Raw genomic sequence first — 8388 nt, forward strand, 5'->3', positions numbered from 1 at the left:
ATGGCTAAAGCAAGAGGATCACAAGAGACCAGCCTGGGCTACAAAGTGAGATTTTATGGTAGGCTGCCTATATTAGGAACCTGGAAAAAAATCATATGATATTTCAAAGTATTATTTGCTCAGGGAAAAAATGCAGAGAGATAGTTAATACCATCACTAAAAGCCCTGCTTCTCTTTCCCCCCTAATTTCTTTAGGGCATTTCTTTACCTTAAGCTTCCTTCCCCTTCTGTTCCATTCCCTCACCTCCCTTACCCTCCTCTCCTTCCCTGCCAAATGCCTCTCACAGTTAACTAGGATGTTGCCATTCAGTATCTCGTCACTTGAACTTGAACTTCATAGTGGTCCAAGCAAGACTACAGCACTAGATGGAATATTTATGTAGATACATTTTATCTTTTCTTTCTCAACTGGCATTGTTACAAAGGAGTAAGCTTATTATTAATAATAATTGAAAAACGTTTATGGTAGAAAAGAGTAATACTGCCTTCAAAACCAACAATGATCTGGGTGCTGTTGATTTGTACCTGTATCCTAGCTACTCAGGAAACTGAAATCAAAGGACTTCACTTTGAAACCAGATCAGGCAGAAAAGTCTGCTAAATTCCATCTCAAAAAGAAAAAAAAATCCAGGAAAAAGTAAGGATAGAGAGGCATGGCTCAAGTAACACAGCATGAATCAAGCAAGTAAAAGTCGCTAAGTTCAAACTCTCAGAAGAAGAAGATAAACCCAACAAAATTTAAGCCCCTTGTTTCCTAGATTAGAGCACAAATGTCCAGCTAAATTTCAAATCCTCTGTCTTCTGTTTTTTTTCCTTCTTGACAATATTTTTTAAGAGCGGGGGTGGGGGGGGGGAAATCCCCTCTTTCTTTAGGGATGCATTGCTGTGCTGTTTCCAATCCTGCTGTGCATTAGCATCAACTTAGTAACTATAAAGATTCCCTCCTGGGGCTGGGAATGTGGCTTAGCTGTAGAGTGCTTGCTTTGCATGCACGAAATCCTGGGTTCAATTCCTCAGCACCACATAAACAGAAAAAGCCAGAAGTGGCTTTGTGGCTTTGTGGCTCAAGTGGTAGAGTGTTAGCCTTGAGCAAAAAGAAGCCAGGGACAGTGCTCAGGCCCTGAGTTCAAGTACCAGTACTGGCAAGAAAACAAAACAAAACAAAAGATTCCCTCCACTCTGCCCTTCCCTGGCACACAATAGGTGTGAGAGTCCCTGGGAACAATAAACACATGGAGAGGAAAAGGAATGACTTCACTTGGTTGCTGCTACACAGGCTGCACTGCCTAACACTCAGGTTGCTTTAGTGTCAAAAATGTTCTGAATTTTAATATTCTTTTTTAAAAAAAGTTTAGCTTAGTTAAGTATATCTTCTCTTGTTTAATCTACAAGGTGCTACTTTTCATTCTGTTGTGTATGTTTTTTCTTTTTTTTTCTTTTTAGTGAAAAGAAATACAAGTTCCTTTGATGTAGGGAGCAAAGCAACATATCAAACATTGAGGTACCAATGAAAGAACAGAAATTTCTCAAAGTCTAAGCTCAAGAATCAAGCAGACCAAGTAGAATGTACTTACCAAAAACTAATAATCGGCATAAATATTTAGCAAAATATTTCAGTCTTTTATACATCCAATAGGCAAACAAAAAAACCCAACATTTGTCAGTCTTTTATTTCAAATCCAAATACTGAAAAATGAAACAGCAACTTCTTAGGCTACAGGGACTTATTCACTTAATAGATACTGACTATCTATAACGTATTCTGCCAAAGATTGGATGCATGGTTGTGGTCTATCTCATAAGGAGCTAACAGTCTAGTGTGGAATATAGATATTAAGACAAGCAAACATATATGTACATATAAGAAATTAAGAGAAAGACATCTGTGACTTAGGAAGGATTTACTCTACTTACCCTACACTACTACCCTCACGATTACACAGCTCCTTTGTACATCTTAATCCTATCTCAACTTGTCAGTTAATTGGCTGAAGTGGGAGGTGAGAGTAAGAGAAAAAAACCTACCACCTTCACCCCCACACAGCTTTACTAAGCTGGTAGCATCTGGTCAGGGTTGAGTGAAATAGGTAGGGGAAAGAAATTAAGAAAGCAAGGAACTCATCTACTGACCTGGTTTTTAATCTATCCTCAAGTAATTATACATTTATTTATTTTTATTATATATCATTCATCACTATCTTTATTATATGCACACTTATTTATTATCTTTATTATATATCTACTGGCTTCTGTTTTATTCTTCCTGACCATTATTATTGTGCACCACTTGCTGCCTGTATCCCCCATGATGACATCAACACTGGTGAGCTGTTTATGATGGAGATTGTATCCCATGGATACTTTGGAACTTCCAGGGTGCCTGAGGTGCCTGGGCTCTTCCCCATGCTCAGGCCTAGGCAGGCCTGTGCTTTTCACCCAGGTCACAGTGCTGCCCTGAGATATCAAAGTGGGCCAGAGCAGCCAAATTCGATGATGGAAACCAAAGGAACTTAGCAATCTCAACAAAACCAACATCAGGTAAAGTCGTTCTGTGATCATAAATGAAATGACCAAAAATAGCAAATAGTCTTGCCTACAGACGGAGAAACAAATGCATCTTGCCAACTGCAGGATGCTCCTCCATCTAACACTGGTTTTGCTCATTCCTAGAGGTCTCAATTCTCATGTCACCCTACCTCCTACCATACCTAATCTTCTTAAAATACAAGAGGAAGAAAATGAAAAAAAAAAAAAGGCCACTTAAAAGAAACTCACCTTTTGGAACAGGGCCCTTTCTTACCTAAAGAAAGCAGTCTGAAGGGAACAAGGATTCCAGGTTCTTCATAAACAAATGATGCTTTTTTGACTAAGAAAACAAAAGCTGTTAGCTCATCTCAAACGTGAATCCTAGTGGAGTTCAAAGTTTTAAACGGACAAAAAGCAAGCCAGTCTTGCCCCTGAGAAGGTAGCAAAAAAAAGCTACAGGTCTGAGCCTCCACACACAGAAGTCCTTCCTTCATCCAACAGGTGGACATGAGGAGAGAAGTGTGGGGGCAACCTCACCGCCACACCAGACACCCCACCCCATTGCAGGCCAGCTGTTAAATCCTACCTCATGTACGAAGTCCTAGGAATTGCATGCCATGATGAGGTGCTCAGATTGCACCAGGAAGCCAGCCATGGTCTTCCTTTGGAGAAACTAATTACAAAAATCCCATTTCACTTGAGCAGTTCAGTAATTTCTGGATGGACCCCCTTCAATCTTGTGAGGATTAACTTCAGCAGAAATGTTCCCTAACAACGTGGTTTTGACGCTTCTTCTTCTTACCTTACTTACTTTTCCAGCCAGCATTTTGCTCACCTCTTAGATGCTCTCTGTTGTAACCATACATTCTAGAAGTGGACTAACTGGAGTAGCATGAAGTGAACATAGTCTTGCTTAGTTATTCTTTTAATGAATATGGTTTGAAGTACTTATCCCATTGTGCAGTTATCTGGTGGTAATCTGGCTTTAGTTTACAGTTAACCTGAGCCTCCTGGAATTGTCAAACAAAAGCCTTTTCAGCCTACTCCATATATATATGCATACACTATATATGCATATATATGAAAATGAATGCTTGATATTGATCATTTAAATTTAAACCTAGAGCATTAAACATTAAAACCTTATTAATTGTCCACCATAACGGGTTTCATTATGACCTTACTATATTTGACTACTACTTTCTTCTGTCATTCATATACCTCCCATTTTACTCTCTGGTCACTTTCTGCTGGTCTCTCACTTCTTTCCCCCAAACACTCCCTTTTTCTTTTATGCTTTATTATTTGTTTTATTTAGGTGTCACATATGAGACAAAATATAATTTTGTCTTTCTGAGGTTGGCTGATTTCACTTAATATAATAATGTTCAGTCTGATTTTTCTGAAAAATGATATAGTTTTGCTCTTTGTGATTCACTAAATCTCCACTGTGTATATATGCAATGCACTACTTTTTCTCTATCTACTCATTTCTAATGAGCGCTTAGGCCGAGTCCACAATTAATTTGGTCCTTTTGAATAGTGACCGGTAAACACCAATATGAAAATATGTGGGTTTATGTGTGTATACACATATATATGTTAACTTTGATTCCCTCAAGTATGTCCATACTTGAGAGTAGTGTAGCGGGATCATAAGGTAATTAGTTCTATTTTCAATTTTCTGATGAATCTCCATACTAACTTCAGCAATGGCCACACTAATTTATATTTCTACCCATAGAAAGAATGTAAAAGTCCTCTACCCCATCTTTACCAGCATTTGTTATTGGGTTTCTTGATTATAACATTCAAACTGAGGTGATTTGGTTTACATGTCTTTTGTAACTAAAAATGTTGACCATTTTCTGAATTAAAAAAATAGTTTTTGTCATTTTTACTTTTGAGGTCTGCTCAATTCATTTGACCATTTGGTTGGACTGTTTGTTCTCTTGGTATTTAATTTTTGAGTTCTTTATGTATTCTGGATATTAGTCACTTTGCCAGCTAACGTAGATGTTCTTCCATTATGTAAACTATGTTCACTCTGGTAATTATTTCCTTTGCTGTGAAAAGACTTTTTACTTTGATGAAATCCTATTTGTCAATTCTTGCTTATATTTCCTGAGCTATTGGGATTCAGAAAATTCATTGCCTATGTCTCTACCTTCAAGTGTTTTCTCTGTGTTATCCTCCAGTAGTTTCAAAGTTATCAATCACTTGCTAAGTTCTGATGCATTTTGACTTGAGTTTTGTAAACAGTTAAAGAGAAAAAAATGTAGTTTTAGTCTTCTATATGTGGCTATCTAGTTTACCCAACCCCATTTCTTGTAGATGTCTTCCCTCCAATGTGTTCTTTCAGCAATACTGTTGACAATCAGATGGCTGAAACAAATTCTAAATTTTAATCCATTGATCTATCTGCTTTGTGCCACTACCATATTATGTTATGTCTCTGAAGTATAAGTTGAAATCAGGTACTGCAACCCCCTGCAAGGTTGCTTAGTCTATTATTCAGTGTCTTTTGTGCTTCCATATAAACTCAAGGATTGTTTTTCCCAGTTTTGTGAAGAATGACAAAGAAATTTTGATGGACAGGCACTATATCTTAGATCACTTTTGGTCGTACAGCCATTTTTACAATATTTATTGTTCTCATCAGTGAGCATGGGAGGTCTTTCCATTTCCTAATGTTTTTAATTTTATTTCTTCAGAGTTTCATAGTTTTAATGGGCTTTGGATCCTTCCTATAACCATTCACCAGTCTTCCTACTTCCCAGTTGTCCTCAAATGTGTCAGGCATGCCTTTTAACTATTATAAAATGTATATAAGGTAAACATTATATACACTACATCATTATTACATTGAATGTATCAGCCTGATTCATAGTTGCCTGATTTTTATCAAAGAACATTACTTTTGGGGAAAAGCTAGAAGGATACAGTGAAAATATTAACATTCAAAGGCAGATGGGGCTGGGGATATGGCCTAGTGGCAAGAATGCCTGCCTCATATACATGAGGCCCTGGGTTCGATTCCCCAGAACCACATATACAGAAAATGGCCAGAAGTGGTGCTGTGGCTAAAGTGGCAGAGTGCTGGCCTTGAGCAAAAAGAAGCCAGAGACAGTGCTCAGGCCTAGAGTCCAAGCCCCAGGACTGGCCAAAAAAAAAAAAAAAAAAAAGGCAGATGGGGCTGGGGATATGGCCTAGTGGCAAGAGTGCTTGCCTCCTATACATGAGGCCCTGGGTTCAATTCCCCAGCACCACATATACAGAAAACGGCCAGAAGTGGCACTGTGGCTCAAGTGGCAGAGTGCTAGCCTTGAGCAAAAAAAAGAAGCCAGGGACAGTGCTCAGGTCCTGAGTCTAGTCCGCAGGACTGGCCAAAAAAAAAAAAAAAAGGCAGATAACTTCAGGTTCTTTCCAACTTTTCCTGGAATTCTAATGTATCTGTTTGTGTAGCTTATTAGTGAATATAGGCACATTCACTATAATTCTAATTGCATTAGAAAATGTTTATCAAACACATTTGCTTCGTGCACAGGAGAAACCTGGTTTGCTTCAAAGATTCTCAATGTAGAACTGAACACAATGGGTTCTTCCCTTGGTGAGAAAAAGCCTAGAGATGAAAGTTAGGAGACTTGAAGCAAGTTAGGAGCACACTAGAAATAGTTCACAAAATAGTGCCTTCCCAGACAAAGAAAGCAAAGAACTTTCAAAGGAAAAATATGCACCTCCATATAAGAAAGGCCTATCAGCCCATGTGTAGGCATGTGTATTCCTGCGCATACTCAGTTTATACATCACATGCTTAAAAAATTTTTTTAAAAAGGCAGACAGGAGTGCCTCTGTGTGGGGCATTTACTATTATAATCAAGTTTACTCTAGGTCATGTAAAAAGAGTAAATTAAAGACTAAATGATTTGGGCTATTGTTTGTTGAAGAAACCAAACATTTGGGGGAAAAACACACAAAATAAAACTTTTTTTTTTGTTTTGGCCAGTCCTGGGCCTTGGACTCAGGGCCTGAGCACTGTCCCTGGCTTCTTTTTGCTCAAGGCTAGCACTCTGCCACTTGAGCCACAGCGCCACTTCTGGCCATTTTCTATATATGTGGTGCTGGGGAATTGAACCCAGGGCTTCATGTATACGAGGTAAGCGCTCTTGCCACTAGGCCACATTCCCAGCCCCAAAATAAAACTTTAAAAGAGCATTAACAGCCAACTGATGGTGCCTCAACCTGTAATCCTAGCTACTCAGGAGGTTGAGATTTGAGGATCAAGGTTCAAAACCAGCCTGTACAGTAAAGTCTGTGAGACTCCTTTTTCCAGTTACTCACCAAAAGCTGGAAGTAGTAGAAATGGAGCTGTGGCCCAAATGGTTTTATCAGCCCACTCTGATTTCTTTCTTAGATTGTGCCACTTTTCCCAGTTCCACCAGGAGGTTACCCAGGAACCAAGTGAAGTGTAGAAAGTATGGTGGTACTGGCTCTGAGTGTTGAATGGTGGATAGGTGAGAGATACAAGGAGAAAGAGGGATTATAATGTGGCAGAAGCCAAGGGAGGATGATGTTTCTGGGAGGAAGGGAGCTGGACTATCAATCTCTTACACTTCACAGCCTCAAAGAAGGTGAGAATTGCTAAATGTCCACCAGACTTAACAACTTGGTAGTCAAAACTAACTTTGGCAAGAACTGCTTCAAGGAAGTAATGTTATAGAAGTCAGGGTACACTAGATTGAGAGAAAGGACACAACTCAGGAAATAAGCCATGGGAGAGTTTTTTGCTTGTTTTTGGTTTCTTGTGGAGCTGGTCCTAGACTTGAACTCAGGGCTGGAGCGTTACCATTGAGTTTCTTTTGTTCAAGGCTAGCACTCTACCATTTGAGCCACAGCACGATCAGCTTATTTGGTACTTTAGTGGACCTAAGATTCTTACAAATTTTCCTGCCCAGAGTGGCTTTGAACTGTCATCCTCAGATCTCAGAAGGCTGAGTCATCAGTGCCCTGCTCTGTGTTCTTTTTTAATTTGAAAGAGCATGAGGTTGAATATAGAAAACAAAGTAATAATAACTGAAATAGGTCACTGTAGAGTTATGAGATGCGATTTGACTTTGAGTGCAGTTATGTACTGATAAGTCAAAAATGCCACCAGCCATTGTACACTATACAGCATGATACACTGTAGAGTGTGGGTTGAGTCTCTCCTGGCGGTGTGGCTGCTCGGAGCTGTGGCTGGCCGCTGCTGCCTCATATCACTTATCCTTAACCTAGAAAAACAAAAAATGGCAAGTAGTTTCTGCCAAATACATCCTGCTCTCACTTCATCATTGAGTTGAAAACTCATAACCCAAGCCATGGAGCAATGGAGAGCATCTGGAGGCAGGGCAGGTGGAGGGGTGATGCTGTTGTAAGAGGGTCCTTTCCTTTATTGTAAGATGGCAGTGGCAGAGGGGTGTGGAAGGGACTTCAGGGTTGGGCTTTTAGAGTTGAACTATTGATGACGTAATGATTTCCCTGGGATAGGAAGCAAGGTCACCTGCATAGACTGAGAAGAATGGTGGAAGTTCTTGGGTTAGAGTGTGGAAAAGGTATAATCATTTGGACTGTGAGAGAGCAGTATTGACTACAAAATTTAACTGGAATCCTGGGGTCAGTTTGAGATTGATGTCTCTTGTGGTCACTTGTCCAAGGCAGCAGTGTTCAAAGGTTTCAGAGCATGGTGAAATTATGGGATCATGAGGTGTCTGATCTTATCAGTGGATAAGTTCATAGTTTCATGTGCTATCAAGCTTAAAGGCCTGCCTAGCTGCAGTTGAAAGCTCTGCCTATCTGCAGTTGAAAGCTCTTGAAGCATGACTT

The sequence above is a fragment of the Perognathus longimembris genome, chromosome 18, assembly GCF_023159225.1.
Source record: "Perognathus longimembris pacificus isolate PPM17 chromosome 18, ASM2315922v1, whole genome shotgun sequence".
NCBI classification, from domain to species: domain Eukaryota; kingdom Metazoa; phylum Chordata; class Mammalia; order Rodentia; family Heteromyidae; genus Perognathus; species Perognathus longimembris.